At 39.8% G+C, this 19,869-nt stretch overlaps 1 long non-coding RNA gene across 1 annotated transcript in view; it reads left to right on the top strand.

Annotated features, from left to right (window-relative positions):
* Positions 1-19,869, top strand: part of LOC120304723 — a 56,439-nt gene that overhangs the window by 35,450 nt on the left and 1,120 nt on the right. The gene's annotated exons all lie outside the window — the stretch shown is intronic.

Raw genomic sequence — 19,869 nt, 5'->3', positions numbered from 1 at the left:
TGGCCTGTGACTCTTGGGAACCGGGCCATGTAAACGGTGGCTGTGCATGAGGGCACTAAGCACCATTTGCGCAAGTGGTGGGCATACAGCTAAAACCCTCCTTTCCCCTCCTCCACAATGCTGCCGCTGCTGGTCCATAGAAATGTTAGGGACAGCTGTGCTAGATGGATCAATTATCTGAAAGACATGTTACGCTCTGGAGTCTTTCAATAGATTGTTCTGTGTTAAAGAAATGAATTCCGTTCTTCTTTGGTTATGAAAACAATTGCCAACAAAAATTAGGATTATATTGAATACGTGGTTACTTGTTTAAAAATTTTCTGACCATTTTTATATTTAAGAACTGCACACTGGCAAAAGATAACATCTGAAAACAAGCTATTTGCATGCCAATTTTTATATTGTTGTATTAGTGCAATAATTGAGTTTTTTTCAAACTTTCATTATGTCATCAAGGTTGCACCCTTAAAGCAGAATTGTTACTGCACTCTATCCAAATCTTCTATCTGATTAGATGTAAAATCAATATAATTTAAATTAATATTATCCAAATATATTATTCTGATAAACCAAGCTTGATTCTAATCACATACTGTCAATACAGTAGGCGATCAATATCAAAATGTGCTCAACTGTCTGGAATTGGTTCTGAAGTGCATCTGTTTTTTGTTTATGTAAACACTTTTTATCCAAGTTTACTGATAGGTTTGGATGTATGTGTGGTAAAAACAGATACCAGATACTATCATTTAGCAGGAATCCTTAATGGCATTTACTAAGGCAAACTGTATCTTATGTTCTTTTTATTAAGCAAAGCAACAGAAAAATGGTAAATTGATAAAAATTATTAAAATTATTACAAATGGTAAATTGATTTTTTTATTCTGGAGACTTGCACCTGATTCATATCGATTTCAGATCTATTCCCACTTCTCAGATTTAAATGAATCTGAATCTAGCTTTACCTCTATTAAAAACTGCTAAATCTATTTAAGACTACACCTCTCTGAAACGGTACTGAAACTGACACAGTATACTTTGAAATATACAATTTATAAACCACTTGGGAATAAATAATCTGCCTCCAATGGTATCACAGCAACAGTCATGGTGTTTCTTTCTCTCTCTCTCTCTCTCTCTCTCTCTCTCTCTCTCTCTCTCTCTCTCTCTCTCTCTCTATCTATCTCTCTATCTCTCTGGTTGACTGAATTGTTAAGAGCTGTGTGCAAAAGTAGGTTTTAGGGCTGTGTGCAAAAGCATTTGATGCAGCTACATGTACAGTACAATATTTCCTTTCCCTAGTGTATTATTTTTCATTTCTGCTCAGAGCAACTTGACCTTCAGAAGCCCAAGGAATGATCACAGAACAGAAATCATGTTGTTTTCTTAATATACATTAACTCGGTTTGTTAACATATAAGCTTGTCCTTTAACAATAATATCAGATATTTGCTCTTAGCCATCAAATGCAGAAGGTTGATGAAGTAGTAGAAACAAGTAATTAATTTGGAAGAAGTAAGACTACGTGTGGAAGATATACCAAAACTCCTTGAAACATTGCCCCATCTAGTTCCAGACATAGCAACATGCTAAATATTCTTAAAAACACACAAAACTACTCAGATTTCAGAAAAAATAGTTTGAGAGAGGCAACATGTTCAACATGTTCCATGTTCTCTTAACAATAATTAAGATTTGGAATGTTATGCATTCTTGCATACTTCTGCCACTTCTTTTCTCAGTGCGTGAATTATCCTTCATTTTCAGCATTAATAATGATACAATGTTCCATTGGTACTGAGCAGTTGAAGCCAGAATTTAAGCTGATTTCCAAAACTAACCATTGTTAATATTAACTATTATTACAATGTAATACTAAGTCATGGTTAATTCTGGAAAAATGGAGAACCATGAGACTATAAAATTGTACATATCAGTCTCATCTGAATATTCATACTGTGTGTCTAAACCATTATTAAAACATCAGGAAAAGTTCTGAATTTTAGGAATAAAATAGATGATAGCAGAAAATGTACTGATTTTCAGCACCTTCAAAGGACACTGGGTTCTTTCTCTTCTGGAAATTGCTTATTAACTGCTTTTTTGATACTAATAATTGTCAGAAAAGTCTTATTACATTAGGTTAGTGTCTTTTAATTCTTAGCAAAAGAGATTTTATACAAGGAAACCAGGGGACTAAATTCCAGTACCATCTTATGCCTTAAAGATGACTAGACTTTGGTCAAATCACTGTTTTTCAGTTCATGACATCAGGTTTGGGCAACACACCAGTCAGTCAATTCTTGTTGCAACTAATCAATCAATGCTCAATTGATCCAAAAGAAGTAGACTCTGCACTTGAAGGAAAAATATTAGAAAAAGGGGGAAAGACTTTAAAAAAATATTTTGGAATAAACAGAAAAGGATGATTAGAATGTTGGTTTTGGAAAATTGTAAATAGACTAAGAGACCAGATGCATTGGAAATAAGATTTTGAAATAAATTACAAAAGTGCTCCCTGTGTGAAAATGCTGTTGAGAATTCTATTAAAAATTATTTTAAAATTAAGGATAAGAAACCTCCCCATAAGAAAATGTTGCTGATTAGAAAAAAAAAAATTATGAGATAGGACTTTGAAGGCTGGACACTAGAGGAAACCAGAAATAATTAAAATTATAATTGAAAGAGAAGAGACTCACTAATATAAAATGAAGCAAAATACTCTAACTATGAGTAAATTTAAGAATATTTGGTAACAATGTATTTATTACTGTTAAAAGTGTCTGCCATCATAAAACTAGATTTAAAAGAAGTTATAGAACAAGGACACGTTTTACTGGACAAAACTGATTCAAAGCTAATTAAAATGTGGATTTTAAAATGACAGGTTACAAGAATTATACAGAAATATATATATACTGGATATATAATTGAAACCAGTTGATGCCTTGATCATTAAGGGGGATATACAAATAACGAAGTAGAAGAATAACTTGAATAACTTTCTCATTTTGGATTTATGAAAGAGATTTGTTAAAGTTTTGAAGGATTTTCTGAGAAGAAACAAAGAGAAATGAAAAGAAACTATCTTTTGAGACAATATTTAAAAGGACTAAAGATTGAGATTCATAAAAGCAAAATGAAGGCATATAAAGATGGTTTATTTGATAAGGGTATGTATATGTGTAAGTGTATATGTATGGGTATGTTGCTGTTTTTGGTAGCTCTCAATGGATTTTTGTTGAGCAGAATGAATAACAAGGCTTTAGTTGTGAGGATGGCAGTTCCCTCCCTTCCATCCAGGACATAGCATATAGGCGTTGCTTGAGCAAGGTCCGCAAGATTGTCTGGGACAATCTATCTAAAGATTTGATTATACATGAGATATGAAAGAAGAGATCTTTTGTTATAGTATCAAAGAGAGTGATTAGTTGTTGAAATTGTATGTACTTGTTATTGTTATGATGAAGGGAAATTTTAAATATTCTTCAGTTTGTATTTGTTTTTTTTTCTTTGTAATTATAACTTTTAATTTAAAAATTATTTTTTAAAAAGCCTGGGGAAGGTCATATCTAAGTCACTTTTTCAAATTACATTTCTGCCCAGGACTTAGATTTTTTTTATTTGATGACTGCCTTGGTTGCGAATCTTCTTTCTGTTCTCAAAATTATTCCTTCTGCCCATTACATATTTCTTTTCCCATTTTTCCCTGAGCCACCAAGCAGTCTATATCTCATTGTTTATTATCTTCCCTTGTCATGTGGGTGTGTACTGTAATGTACTATCAGTATTAGAATATATATTATATATGTTATAAAATCTTATATATATTATGATAATTAAAATATATACATCATCTCTCTGTTTGGCTCTTAATCCTTGAGTGTTCTGCTTTGGGTGTTTTCTAATCTCTATATGATTCTTGAGATCAGAATCTCTCCAGAACAATTGAGTCTAATAATACTGAAGAGTCAGTGATGATGATAAGACTATTAACTACAAAAAAAATTTAAATGTGTGATTTGTACTTCCTGAGTCTTTATAACAATAAATACAATAATTATGATTATGTGTTTAACTGATTAAGGATGAAGTCTCTTCATCAGAATGAGTTCCATGTAGTGCAATGTTCCATTCTGGATCATCTGCTCAGATTCTTTCTTGGCCAACCTACGGTATCTACAACAATAATTGCCAAAGACAATCTTCATCTCTGCCACTGTTTAGCAACAAATGTCTTGTTCTTCCAACTTATTATAAAATGAGATCAGTTACACACTATTTCTTTTATTTATTCCTGCTTTTGTTCTCCTGTCCTCTTTTGTCAATCCAATTCAATCCACAAAATGTTGTGGTTTGTGGTCACTGTTCTAATTAATTTCTTCTACCAGTAATTTACTAGTACATGTAGTCTTCGTTTCCCAACCACAACTGGGACTAGCAACTCTATCGTTAAGAAACACAGTTCTTAAGTGAAGCATCATGTGACACTGTGACTGTGCCAGACTTGGACATCAGTTTGTTAGTTTTATCTGCAGTGGTTAAGCAAATTACCTGTGTTCATTAAGTGTAATGTTACATGACTGTAACTTCCTTCCAACTTTCCCACTAACTTTGTCAGAAGCTGTCTATGCGGGTTACAAATGGTGATCATGTGGCTGCGACAGTCATAAATGTGTGCCAGTTGCAAATGTCTGAATTGTGATCATATGGAGGCACTGTGATGGCTGCAACTTCAAAGACCAGTCATAAATCTCCTTTTCAGTCCTAACTTCAGCTTTGCTACTTGTATTCCTTTAGTTTTTTTCCATACTTTATTTTTTCTGGATGAAAGTCATAATTCTTTTTTCACCTCAATTATCCCACTGCTAGCAGCGCCTCACTGACATAGCCTTATTACCTAATAATAAGAGACATTATACAGTCAAGCCATTCTGATCTCATTCCCATAGAATACACACAAAAAGAGAAAGATTGTTGTTACAGAAATTCTGCAGGAGAGACTGGCTACTTGTTTAGCACACAAGACAGCACTCTCAAGATGATTCTAGTCAAAACTATGGCCTGTGAGCTGCATTGGGTTTGCCATCCAATATCATCTGACCTGTAGTCCCAAGAAGAAATATATTTCTCTATCCTACAAAAGAGAGGGACAGAGTATTAGCCATCTCATGTGCTGTCCCACTCATGCAAACACACACTACAGGTGTAAGGAGTCTTTATTAAGGCTTCCAAGTCTGAACTGGTATTCTCCAGCAATTCCCTGTGCTGGCAGCAGCTCAACCCCAAGGAGTCTCATAGGCTACTCAACTGAAGTCAACATTAGTCCTCAAGGCAAAGGCAAGTCCAGTCCACTAGGCCAAAACAAGTTCCAAGGCAAAGGCACATTCCAAGACAAAGGCAAATCCATAGGCAAAGGCAAGGCAAACAGCTTCAGAGACACAATCCAAAGTTCAAGGCAAGAACATACAGTAAGAAAACAAACATGCTGTTCCCAGCATTGTCTCTATCTGTGTGCTATGCTAAATAGCCAACTTCTGGTGTAGCCCATGAAGAAGGGCAAGGCTGCCTCCTCATGAGTAATCTGATTGATCTTCACTGCTCCTGCCTTTTTTCTGTCCTATGTGTTCTTGGATCATGCACAAAAGACAGTTCCTCTTCCTCACCACTGACCGGCTGCATCTGCATACTTTCCCCACCTGAAGTCTCATGGCTATCCTGCTGCAGATGTGTTCAGCCAAATCCCTCTCAGATGGCTGCTTGGAGCCATTGACCAACTGCCCTCTTGATATGCCTGGAACTGGTTCATCTTCCTCCAATCTGACTTCTGGAGAGGTATCTGGGAAAGCATCCGGGGGAGTCATCACATCTCCTTAGGAGCCATTTTGGCAATAGTTTCACCAGCCACCTCAGCGCAAGTCCTCGACCTGATTCTAACAACAAGAAAAGTGAGCTGTGAGATAGAGGAGGACAAAATGGCAGTGGCAGGGCCTCTGGCCCTATGCAGAAGATTGCCAGTCCTGTTCTAAGTTAACTCACACAGATCACCAGACATATGGATAATGTGCTTATTTTCTTTTTGTTCCTAATCCTCAGGACAGAATTGTTAAATACTCCATTCGCTTGTGAATGATGAGTAAACATGTCGAAGTTGAACAGTTCTTTATTCCTCTTAATCAATATTCGAACAGAACAGCAACAGGCACGCAGGCATCTTTAAGTGACCAGAGATCCGGACAAAAAAAAAAACAAAGTAGCGGGGCGTTTTCACGCCTTGCGCATGCGCACAAGGCCAGTGCCACTCAGTCTGGTCCCGGGCAGCTTTTAGAATGCCCGGGACCAATGCAACGTCCCGAGCCTGCTTTTGCAGGCTCAGGATACAACACCACTCCCCCCTAGATGGAACATATCTGCACTCACACAAGTGTGACATACCTTGGGAGAGTGTTACATAGTTCCACAAATCAAATGCACTGAATGTGGAATACTCAAGGCTATCCTCAGGCAAAATCCCTTCTACTTGCTAAGGAATAAATGTATCCGAAATAAAAAAATAATACAAAATAATCTATCCCTATTTAGGGTCCTTACGAGCAGCATCCCTGGAACTTGACAGCAACTTCACAAACTCTCTAAGATGTTTGGGTGGGCACTTGGCCCGCTGCGACCTCCTAGGGCCAGGAGAGATTGCCTGGCCCCTTTGCTCGCCTACCAGGTGAGGCAGGCCAGTGTGTGGCTGCCTTAAATTTTCCAGGGACCCCGGTGAGGTTGCCTGGCCCACCTGCTCACCTACCAGGCTAGGCAGACCAGGACTTTGCTGCCCTGAATACCCGGTTGACCTGACCATCTGCTGGCTGGCTAGACCCTCTAAGTCCAAGCCAGCATACCTTGTAGGGGTGGAAGTCCCCGAGTCCACAATGGACCCTTCTTGGGGACACTGTCCCTTGAACCCAAGGACAGCAGATGGAGAGTGCTGGGTAGCGGAAGTGCCCCAGTACTCTGTGGCCCCAAGCACATGCCCAAAGTGCCAGAGTCAGGAGTCGCCTCCCTGGCTACCCACTTCCCTGTTGACCTCCTTCTGGGAGCAATTGCGGAATTGGGCCAGTGCTCCTGCTGGAATTCTTGTTCTCTGGCTGTTTGTGATTTGTGTGGATACCCCCGGTCAGTCTCCCTGTCTGGAGCACTATCTGACATGTATGAATAATGTGGATACCTCCGGTGTGACTCCCTGTCTGGAGTACTTATGAATCCTTGGGAGGAATCCCCAATAGCCTCAGAAGCGGCTAATGATGGCCTGTTAGCCTGTGAAACTGAGCCTCAGAATGCATATTATAGCCTTCCCCCCCCAGAGCAGAGCCAGGAGTGGAAGGATGAGAGTCCAGTCTCCAACGCAGTTGGTCAATGTGTCTGCGAAGAATGCGGCCGTCTCCCAAGATGACTTCGTATGAAAGCAGCCCAGAGACCTAGCAGACCACAGCTGTGATCCAGAGATGACCAGGCCCATAGTTCTGTGCCTAGACCGGATCACCCACTTGGAGTCTCCTAGGTGCCCATGGTTGTGACATCTGTGAAGCCACCTGGTCTGGGTGCAACCTGTCCAGTTTAGTGATAAGACAGCGACCCCAGCGGAGTTCAGCGGGGCTCTTCCCTGTAGCAGTGCATGGTGTGGTGCAGTGTCCAAGAAGGAAGTCTGCTAACCTGTGATGCCAGTTACCGTAAGTCAGTTTCTTGAGTGCATCTTTGGTGGTTTGCACCATTCTCTCAGCCAGTCCATTGGAGGATGGGTGGAAGGGAGCCAATGTCGCATGCCGGATCAGATTGGCCTGAAGAAAAGCCTGGAACTCAGAAGAGGTAAATTGGGGGCCATTATCTGTAACCAGAACATCTGGAAGACTGTGTGATGCAAAAATTCCTCTCAACACCTGGATGGTCCTGGCAGTAGTAGTGGAGGGAACAGGAACAACCTCTAGCCACAACCACCAGGAAGAATTGCCCATGAAAGGGTCCAGCGTAAACCCTAGACCAACGGTTCTCAACCTGTGGGCTGCGACCCCATTTGGGGTCGAACGACCATTTCACGGGGGTTGCCAAACAACGCAATCTGCCATTTTTCCACCATTTTTCCCCTTTTCCTTAGCTCTGCTACTCCCTCTTATTCTACTGGCTTTCGAAAGCCAATAGAATAGACTCTCTTGAACAGAGTCTAATTCTATTGGCTTTCAAAAACCAATAGGAATTGTCCAGGGCTGTCTCTGCCCTGCTGAGCCCGCCAAAAGCCCCAGTCTGCAAACGGTGCTGCAAGGGGAACAGTCTACAGAGCTTCCCTCCCTGCGGAGCAACTAAAAAGTAAGTAAAAGAGGGCCGGGGGTGGGAAGTGAGAGGCCGGTGGGCGCAGGGAGAGTTGCTGGCACGGGTGGGGCTCAGCAGGTGCCTTACCTGCCTTGAGCTGGGCCAGCTGGTGGCCCAGCCGGTGGTCGCCCTGCGCCGCCGCTGCTGCAGCCGCCCAAGAGTGCCTGGGCCTGCCTACCGCCACCCTGAATGGGCGGCGTCCAAGGTAAGCCTAACGGGGCAGCAGCGGGCGCAGGGAGGGTTGCTGGCACGCATGGGGCCTGGCAGGTGCCTTACCTGCCTTGGGCTGGGCCAGCTGGTGGCCCAGCCGGTGGTCACCCTGCGCCGCCACTGCCGCGGCCACCCAGGAGTGCCTAGGCCTGCCTGCCATCACCCCGAATGGGTGGTGGCCAAGGTAAGCCTAACAGGGCAGCGGCGGGCACAGGGAGGGTTGCTGGCATGCGTGGGACCTGGCAGGTGCCTTACCTGCCTTGGGCTGGGCCAGCTGGTGGCCCAGCCAGTGGTCGCCCTGCGCCGCCGCAGCCGCCCGGAAGCACCTGGGCCTGCCTGCCACTGCCCCTTGCCGGCTATACCTCAGCCGGCACAGGGGACGGCACCACGCATGTGCGGTGCTCCCGGGCTGGTAGTCCTCAACTTACGACCGGGGTCGCGGCTATAAAAAGGTTGAAAACCACTGCCCTAGACCATGGGGTTTGAGTTTCCTCCCACCTATGTCCTGGTGTCTGAGACATTTCAAGATGGGACTGTTGGCACACTTGGCGCCCATGCACCTGGGCCTCGATGGCTTTATCAAGGCCATGACACCAAAGATGGCTGCGTGCAAGCGCTTTCATCTTGACTATGCCAGGATGTCCCTCATGCAGAGAGATGAAGATTCTAGACTTCAATGAGGTCGAAATTACTACCCTGCTACCCCATAACAGGCAATCCTTGAAAGTTGAAAACTCATGCTTCTTGAGCCAGAAACTTTGGAACTCAATATCTGGGCACTTGTCAGGCCATCCAGACAACACCCATGTCAGCACGCATGTAAGGGTGTGATCAGTGGCAGTTTCTACAGCCACATCCCTAGCATTGAGGGGAGACTCAGGTAACTCCTGAATGGACAGAATATTAATGGCTGGAGCTGGATCTGGCTCTAATTTGTTCAGGGGTAATCTGCTCAGGCCATCTGCATGACCCATTTCTTTTCCTGGTTTGGGGACCAATGTATAGTCATATGCTGATAGGAAAATGGACCATCTCAGCATACGAGGATAAATTATATGTGGAGTCTGTTTGTTAGTGGTAAACAGCCCCAACAAAGGTTTATGGTCAGTAAAGACCGTGAAATGGCAGCCGTATAAGAAATCATGAAATTTCTTAATGCCAGCCACTATGGCCAAGGCTTTTCTGTCAATTTGAGCATAATTTTGCTCAGCAGAAGACAGAGTCCTTGAATAATAGGCCACAGGGACCTGCGTCCCATCAGCCTTCAGATGACTGAGTACAGCTCCAACCCCATAAGGAGATGCATCGCATGCGATGCAAACAGGCAGTTGCTCATTGAAATGCATTAAAACAGCATTAGAAGTGAGCAAGGCTTTAACCTCATTGAAACTCTTTTCGTGGGCTTTGGTTCACTGCCAAGAGGCCTGTTTGTCTAAGAGCCTGTGTAAAGGCTCTGCTACTGCAGCTTTATGTAGGAGAAATGCATGGTAAAAGTTTAATAGCCCCAAGAAGGCTTGCAGCTCACTTTTAGACTTAGGGCTTGGGGCTTGCTGTATAGCTTGCAATTTCGATTCAGCAGGGTGAATGCCTTGAGCATCTATCCTGAATCCTAAGAAGTCAGTAGAAATGACTCCTATCTTATACTTGTCCTTCTTTAACTTAAGGCCTGCTCTTCGAAAACGCAGCAATACAGCCCTTAATCTCTCTGCTAAATTTTGAGATGACTCCCCAGCAATAAGGATATCATCAAAGTAGGGACAGACCCCAGGAATACCTCGAAGTGTGCTTTCCATGACACTTTGGAATATGCTAGAGGCTACATTTACCCCAAATTGCAGTCTCTTGACCTTGAAGGCCCCCCTGTGAGTTACAATAGTCTGGGCCAGCAGCTGCCTCATCAACAGGTAGCTGTTGATAGGCCTATGCCAGGTCAAGCTTCGCAAAAATGCGCCCCCCCTTGAGGGAGGCTAGAATGTGACTTACCACAGGCACTGGATAAGCGGACTGTTGTAGCGCCTTATTCATTGTGCATTTGTAGTCTGCACATATACGTATATCCCCATTAGCCTTTAGAGGTATTACTATGGGGGTTTCCCATGGACTAGAATCCACAGGTTCTAAAATGCCCTGCTGGAGCAGTATGTCCACCTCAGCATCAATCTTACCTTTGAGAGCAAAAGGTACCTTCCTAGGCTTAGCCCTGATGGGCGTGATGTTTGGGTCTAACCGTAGTGAAATTGAGGGCCCCTTGTAGGATCCTAACTCTGAACTAAACACATCTGCAAACTCCTTGCAGACTTCTGCAAGGCTTAACGTTTGCAAATTGTGCACCCAGTGACCTGGATTCCCAGGGCCTCGAACCAATCGAGTCCAATAAGACTTGTGCGTTCACCCCCAACAACCACCACATCTAGTGGACCTTCAAAATCCTTATGTTGTACTCTAAGGGTGGCCTCCCCCTTAACACACAGCATAAAATTCTGAAAATCAGTAAGTATTAGGTTGGATGGCCTGAGTTTAACTCGAAGGCCACTGCAGCTGCATATCCTTTTGAATGTATTAATTGAAATAATGGAGAGAGCAGACCCAGTTCCAACTCCATTAATAAGGGAACGCCTTGAAGCCTTAAGTTGATGGACAGCTTCTTCTTAAGGGGCTTATGTGTTCCTGTTTTTTAAAATACTCCTGTGCGATGTGCAGAAACCCACCCTATGTTGGCTGTGGACCCTGGTACCTTTCAGACGCAATTCTTCACAAAGTTGTACCCTTTGGCGACCCAAACAGATGGATGCGATGTGGCCTTGCCTGCCACACGCTCTGCAAATGGTGGAGCAAAATCTGCACTCAGCTCGCTTGTGGCGTCCTCCGCACCTGAGGCATTGAAGAGATGCTGGGGCCTTGTCTGGAAGTTCCTTCTGCCTCCTTCCAGCTGGCTGGTGAAGTCTATCCACTTCCTCTTCAGGATCCGCTTCCAATTCTTCTCTGGTGTCCTCTTGATGGACGGTAGCTGACTCTGGAGGGCTCTTGGTGGGCCATAGGGTCTTCACAGCCCCGCCTGCTGCTTCCTCAGCTGTCACCTCTCATAGAGCATCTTGGAAAGAGACATCTTGTTTAGCAAAAATCTTCTGCTGTTCCTTAATCTCTGTTCCTTAATCCGCATATAAAGCGATCTCGCAGCCTCTCTTCCAGATCCTTAAACTCTGGCTGCTTGCCTTAAGGCCGCAATAAAATCTGTAGCAGATTCACCCAGCCTCTGGTCTCTCTGCTTGAACGCGTGCCTCCAAGCAATAATAGATAACTTTGGCTGGAAGTGTTCCTTTAGCATTTTCTTCAAATCAGTATACGTTACTGACTCCTGCAGCAAAGACCAGGTGTGTAAAATCCACAGCTGTTAGCACCTAACTTTGACATTCAAAAATTGGCATACGGCTATTCAAGTGACCCAAAAAGGAAGAGATAAAAGACAAGAACAGATCTTCAAAAGAAATGTAGAAGCGAAAGGAAACAAAAAATGGGTTTGGCTGATGTAGATTAATGCCTGGAACTGTAATTTTTTTAAAAAGAGAAGAATCAGCTTATTCTAGAGAAGTGGTACCCAACGTTTCTGGCTCCATGGACTGGCAACAGTAGTGAGTGGTGAGGGGATGGTTTTGCACACACAATTTAGTTCCCACCCATATGCAAATGAAGTTTCAGGCGCTTGCTCACTGCTTGCACAGCCCAATTCCCAACGGGCCATAGACCAGTATGGTCTGCAGCCCAGGCTTGGGCACCCCTGTTTTAGAGGACAGAGAGGAGTACCCTAGCATTTTTTATGACTTGTGGTCTTCAACTCACATGCTGGCTGATGAATTCTGGGTGTTGAAGTCCTCAACTGGCTCAGGAATTCTGGGAGTTGAAGTCCACAAGTCATAAAGTGGCCAAGGTTGGGGACCCCTGCCCTAGCAAATTGGAACATGGCAAAAAGGCAATCAGATGTCAGTGCTTGCAGGACTGTGGCTAATGCCTTCTGCCTAAAGACAGTTACAGATCCAGATCCAGGTCAAAGATAACATCTTTTAAGTGGCTGAGCTGAGAAGTATGAACAAGAAACAACTAAAAGGGAGATATTTCCAATGCCTAAGACTGCCATGAATTGGAGCAGATATCCATTCTCACACAATATCCTGGACTCAGACAGATTTGTTTGGATTGTACTCTTCTTTTTTTTAAAAAAATCAATTCCTTCCTAATAAAAGAACTGATTTTTTTTAAAGAATACAATCCATTAATTAGAGAGCCAATAAAAATCAATTCTATTTCTTTATTGTTATGAAGAAAGAAGTATAGGCATTTGCAGTCCCTTAGTAGAAAAGATGAAAACATCTATGTTCCATTGACTCATTTTTGGGGATTCTCCAAACTACCTTTCAGCTCAAAGCCAAGGGTTCAGGGAAAGTTACACAGCAAATTACTATGGTGATATAAGCTCCACCTCCCCTTTTCCAGAATGTAGACAAACAAGTTTGATGTAGTGAATTTAATTTTTCCCAACCGAACTTTCTAGCTTAATATTGACAATATATCTGTCCCTCTTCTATTGCTCCTAGAGTTAGGCATGGGCGAAAAGATAGATGGAGAGAGTGATATTAGAGGACTGCAAAAATAACTTTTCTTGGTAGCAGTTCCAGGACAAATTCTTATGCTTGAATTTGAACTGCATGTTAAGATTTGCTTCATCATGATTGGATCTTTGATCTCCTTACATCAGCAACTAAGTCATAATTCTTTAAAGGTTTAGACTCTAAACCTCTAAACTTTAGAGCAGTATTAGTTTCTCTCCGTTATGAAATATCTGTACTCTTGTCATTAAGAGAGGAACAGAAAACAGTATTTATAGCAAGATAACTATGTTGGGATTACAATCTTATTTTTCACAACTAGCACTTTCAGAAATATTATTCAAGTTATATTTTAATGTTTGTAGAAAAAACAATTCATTGTCAAGTTGCAACTTTTTGTCTGTGAAATTATTTACTTTCAGTTCTGGCAGAATTTACTAAGGTCAAGCAGGACAGAGCAAGAAATAAGCCCCAGGGAAGACTAAAAATATTTTATTTAGATTGGCAGTAGTAACATATATTTGTAAGTCTGAATGTTTCCTCCCTTTTTATATTCATGTGAATTAGGGGAGTGTCTGCTGAGCATTTTCATAATCCACACCTATCATTTGGACTCAAGCAATGTTTTATTTTTTGTTGCTTTTATAATGTATCTGTCCATTTCAGATTGGTCATAATTACACAAAACAGCCAGCCAGTGGGAAGCACCAGTAGATTTCCTCAGAAAAATATTGCCACATTATTCATGGCTAAGAGGCATTTATTTTTGTTTATTTATTAAATTTCTATGCCATCCATCTCCTCTACACGGTGGCTCTGATCGGCTTACAAATTAGGTTACCTATCCAAATTTTAAGAAAACATTAAGCAAGTTTTTATGAAAATTGGGCCAATGAGATAGCTCTTCTAAATTTTATTTTAAGCCTGCTTTGAAAAGATTTAAAAACTCACTAGAGAAAATTGGATAATATCTAGTAAATATTCTGACAAAAGTTATATCTTTGCTCCAACCAATATCTGAATAATTGTACTAGAAATTTGTACTGGCTAATATCACTACTTGTCAGTTTTGATTGTAAATCTCTAGTCTTCTCAAACTCAATTCTGCCCCTTATTCTTTAGCATAATTAGCATGTGGTAAATTAATTATAAAATTAATTAGCATATCTTTTAACAACGAGCTTTTCCATTCAGGTGATCTACAAAAGATTAAAACTGGTTGAAAAATGTTATAATTGCAGAAACGTTTGTTTTTCACAAATAAATTATAATTTTTTGACTGAAGGCACAAACCTACAGAAAATTTTCATCTTTCATTTCCAAAGCTTAAATATATAAGGATGAATGGTGAATCTCTCATCAAGTGCAATAGGAACTAGGATTATTAGAATAGAAATTATGTTTAGGTTAATTTGTAAAAAAACAATAAAAAATTAAGCAGCCAGTTAAAGTTCCTTTTTCCGTTTATTCATGGAGAGAAGGAGAGTATTTTATTTGCAGTTGCATACAACAAATAAATGTCCAATTTTCCAGTAACTTTTAATGTACTGAATCAAAATATTATTGTAAATAAAGCATTCCTGCAGTATTTCACCCACCACCATAGTTATTTTTGGTATTAGATTTTCTTGCTAATTTGCCTTTTTTCCCCTGTTTTTCCTTGTCTTCACATTAAGCACTCTTTCTGTGTCCTTCAATTTAATCCTTTCCCCTCCCCCAGCCATTCCAGTTGTTGCTTTCCTAGCTCTCTATGGAATGCTTTTGCCTTGAAGCCCTCATGGTTGCTAAGCAACATTCCTCATTTTGCCATGTGGCTAGCTGCTATGGCAACATCTTCCCATTTCCTTTTTTTCAGCTGTTTGCTGCCATAGTACTCCTGTCAATGCAACCATCTGTGGCAGGGAGCAGCCAAAATCTACCATGAATTAATTCTATTTTTGTCTTGTTCTGGTGCATTTTAATAGATGCCTTGCCTAATGATATGTTTTCTTAATATCAAATACATTTTTAAATTTATTTTTAATTTTGGTTGCTCTCCAATCAAAGTAATGTTCTTAATTACATTAAATTTTGGAAATATTTTACAATTCCCATCTATACTGATTCTTAAATATTCTTGGATGCAGACCCCATTTATTCCCATTTCACTGATTTGGGCACTGGCCCAAACATAAAACATGACTGATTTGATCAAGAACTCCAAATTCAGAATCAATACTTATTTCATTTAATCAAAGTAACCAGTATTTTGTCCATGACATAAACTTTAATTATGAAGAGCATTGATAATTAACAAAAGCCCCAAAATTAACCAGTTATTTATTAACATATGCTGCAGCTATTTACAAGCTATAAAATAAATATATAAAACATCAGACTTTATAATGCTGTCTAAGCTGTGACCTTTATGTTGATGCTTATTTTTATTTTACAATAATTTATTCATCTATGAATCCAAGTAACAAGAAAGCTCCTTTCCTCCTCATGCAACAAATATTTTCAATTATCGTTGTACATAAAGTTAGTGAGAACTATCAGAAAATGGACATGTACATGTGCTTAAGATGGAAACTCTTAGGAGTAAAATTCAAATAAACTCAGTGATTATATATTTGAGTAATGTACCACCACAGTGTATATACCAATGTGTTGCTAATGCTATATAAAACATGTAAAGATTTAAAAAATAAAACTAAATACATAAAATAATTATTTTTTGTACTCTGGAAAACATACTGTAATTCAAAGCAATAGCAACCATTTTTCTGTTGTTTATTATGCAGCTTTCAAAGGGACAAAACATTGGCAACTCCCATAAATAATCTTTCTCCATTTCTGATGCTCTACTTTTTTGTCCAAAACATTTACAATATTACATGTATTGTTTGCCATAATGAAAGATTGGGATTTTTTTTTTTTTTGTTATTTGGGAACACCCAATATTTTACTGAGGGGAGTTTAGGTAGGGTAATAATTAAAAAAGTGTGCTTGAGTTCTTGCCATAATAACTATTCTACATTTTCTCGTGGTACAACCCAAATTTTCAGTTTGAGTTTAATAGCACCTTCTCTTTGCAAAGGTTTTAAGTTTTAGCCCCCTTGTCATAATTTTAGAGCAACTGTAAAATCTAATTTGTTCAGTGTCTGTATACGCTAGTTCTTCTGTGACCACTTGCACACTTATTTCCCATACTCTCTGGGTAATTACAGTAAAAAAAACAAAACACCTAATAAGAAAGCAAGATCAGATAAAATGACAAAAAAAGTAAAAGGCCTTGATGATAAAAAAAAAATCCCCAAATAACTCTTCATTAGCATCAGAAATGTGCACAGCACCAGAACTTCAAGAGTTGTTTAAAGAATAGTGGTCAGGGTAATATAGGCATGTGGAGGGACATCCTTTCAAATGGCAAGCTCCATCACAGAGAAGCCATACTTCCTGGGACCTATCAAGTGACATTATTTAAATGGAATCTAATAAGGTGACCAACCGTCCTCCTTTAAGGAGGACAGTCCTCCTTTTGTAAGTTCTGTCCTCCCTCGAAAAGTGTCCTCCTACATGTCCTCCTTTTCAATATTTGAAGACTAATCTGCAGGGCTTTTTTTTTCCCTCATCGAACGCTCAGAACAGTGTTCCAGCACCTTTTTTTGATGTTTTTTTTTTCAACTTTTGCATGAGCTGTGCTACTCCCACTATCGGCTTTCGAAAGCCAATAGGAATTGCTGCTGAGTGCGCCAAAACACCTGGCTGGCAAACTTTGCACATGCAAGTTGTTGCAATGAATAAAATGTTTCTTTTATTTACAATATTTTTTTCTTCAATTTATTTGTGTCCTCCTTTTCATTATAAAAAAGTTGGTCACCTTAAATCTAAGCATGCCTACTATGCCAGATCTTATCGGGCAGGCAGAAATAATGGGAGAAATGTAATTCTTTGAATAAGCAGGGTCTATGACAAGACTTTATATATTACAAGCAGCACCTTAAATTGTACCCAGAAGCACATGGGCAACAATGGAGATGCCATATGAGCACACTAATGCACATCCATAATTGTAAGGCCACTTTCTATAACAGCTGCAGCTTCTGAATAGTCTTCAAGGGTAACCCATATAGAGTGTGTTGCAACAGTCCTAATGTTAGGTGATTAAGGCATAAAGTGACAAGAAAGTCCAAATCCAGAAAAAGGGGCAATAAGTGCATCACATGAATCTAGTCAAAGCTGCCACCTTTTCTTTAAGCTGTTGTGGTTCCGGCTAATGAAACATTCCAAAGAACTTCCAGGCATTGATTTTCCTAAAAGTCTTTTATTGTTACAAAATGTCAGCACAGGCACAACGGAGGGATGCTAGGATCTAAGTTCTCTTCCTCTGAGCAGTTAAATTATCAGCATGTTCCCTCCCTAAATTAGCCATCATATCTCACATTACCCAATTAGTGTGAAGGTCAAATGTTTTCTTCCTCTTTCTTTCCCGGGCTTTACCCCCAACCCCCCTTCTGCTCTGTATTAACCCCATAATTACCAGACAATTCTACATATTGTCAAAAGCAAGAATATACAATATTTGCAGCGTTGACATAAGCATTAACTAAGAATCCAAAAGAATCTCCAAGTTGTGTGCCAGTTTTGTCTAGGAATGTACAATCCCTAGACAAAAAAGTACAAATAGCAAATTCCAAGGACCCACAGATTTTCCCATATTTTCAGAGTTAAGCTTATGCCTCTTCCTCTGCATCCAGACCTTCACTGTGAGATGCTCTTGATAGCATTGCTAGTTTGAAATATAAAATCAAGTATCATTAGTGTATTAATAATATTGCATTTCATTTTATTGGATGACCTTGAAACATGTAGATGTTAAACCGATTAGAGTGCACAGCCCTGATATGTCCTGCAGATAATGGTTCACCCTCTCCTTTATACCAACACTGAATGGAACAGGCCTAAGAGAAAAAAGGAGAATCATCACTGTGCCTCCTACTCATAATCCGTATGATCAGCTCAGAATGATATAATAATTATATCAAAAGCCAAGATAGTTGCATCACAGAGGTCCCAGCCCCACCAGAGTTCATCCACCAGCATAATCAATGCTATCTCCATATTATATCCTCACCTGAAACCCAACTGGAAAAGATCCAGATAATCCACTTTATCCAGGACTCTTTGTAATTCTTTATTTTTACGTTTTTAGTTTCTGCATGTTACTCTACAATGGAATTGTTTTCTTTCAGGTCTCAAAAAATGCTATAAAATTTCAAATAAGCAAATAATATATAATAAATCATGCTGAACAATGATGACTCTCATGTAGTTAAGCCTTGGTATGGTCTCAAAAGGAGTAAATGTGCATGCTCATTTGAAAGCCATTGACATGAGACTAAAGAAACTAATATCATTCTAGCTAAATTGGAAAGTGTGTAGAAAAATAATTCCAACAGAATGTTTGACTTTTGCAGAGTCCAACTAGATTGTAAAAAGCTGATTTTGTTATCAATTTTGTTGTGTCCTGAGCCTGCAAAAGCAGGTTCGGGACGTTGCATTGGTCCCGGGCATTCAAAAAGTTGCCCGGGACCAGACAGAGCGGCGCCAGCTTTGTGCGCATGCGCAAGGCACGAAAATGCTCTGTGCCTATTGGTTGACACTGTCCGGGTTTCCGGCCACATAAAAAGGCCTGCGTGCCTTTTGCTTTTGCTTGGTTGTTGTAGAAGGAGAATAAAGCGTTTGTTCAGCATCACCATGTGTCTTCATCATTCGCACACGAATGAAGTACACAACAAATTTGATATAGTCTGAGTATTTTCTCTTGCATTGTTGCAATAGCCCTATTTGAAAACAAGATAATTAAGGATTTAAATTTGGCATGAAAACGTACAGCTAGCACATTCCCAAAGAGGACAATTATTTCTTTGAGAACTAGAACTGTTTCAGAATTTTTTTTAAGCATAAAGTTCATTCACTAGTTCAGATTTCAAACATTAATCAAGATGGCCTCATACAAATACACTCTTAATCGTCAGCTTAGATTCTGGACTATATATCAGCCTTACCATATGGATTACAGATTTCATTAAATGAAAAGCAGATGCACAGTTGACTAAAATGGTGTACGTATTTATATTTAACATATATTAGATAAAAAAGAAGTATTTTAGGAAACCAAATAATGTGTGTGGACTAATAAATATAAATATTTAATATTAATTTATGTATGACTATTAAATATTTAGACTTCTTAGTCCACATACATTATTTACTTCCCTAAAATACACAGTTTTTTTTATCCAATATATGTTAAATAGAATTTTCCACTTTTCATGCATTTTTACATGATAGTTCTTTTTTTATCATTATGCAACATCTTCAAAAAATGTATAGCTCTGGTAGTTATTTAAATGCTATCCAATTTTCAACCTTTTTCTTAAAATTTAAAATAATTAAGGAGTTTATATTCCAAATAACTTTGAAATATAATACAAGGAGTTTATATTCCAAATAACTTCTAAGTGTCATATATAGCTTTAAAGAAAATTGATATTGATGAGATTCACAAATTGTGCAGAATAGCAGCAAATCACATTGCTCAAAATCACTGAATGAACTGAACAAATAAAACAGTGCCTTGGTTCACGAATTTTGTTAAATAAAAAGCTATACTATTGTTTAACCATGGTTAAAATAGATACTGATTTAACTGCTCGTTCAATCC

Source organism: Crotalus tigris, unplaced genomic scaffold (assembly GCF_016545835.1).
Source record: "Crotalus tigris isolate CLP2741 ecotype Arizona unplaced genomic scaffold, ASM1654583v1 scf7180000017644.4837335, whole genome shotgun sequence".
In the NCBI taxonomy this organism is placed as follows: Eukaryota; Metazoa; Chordata; class Lepidosauria; order Squamata; family Viperidae; genus Crotalus; species Crotalus tigris.
This window is presented reverse-complemented; position numbering and strand designations above follow the sequence as displayed.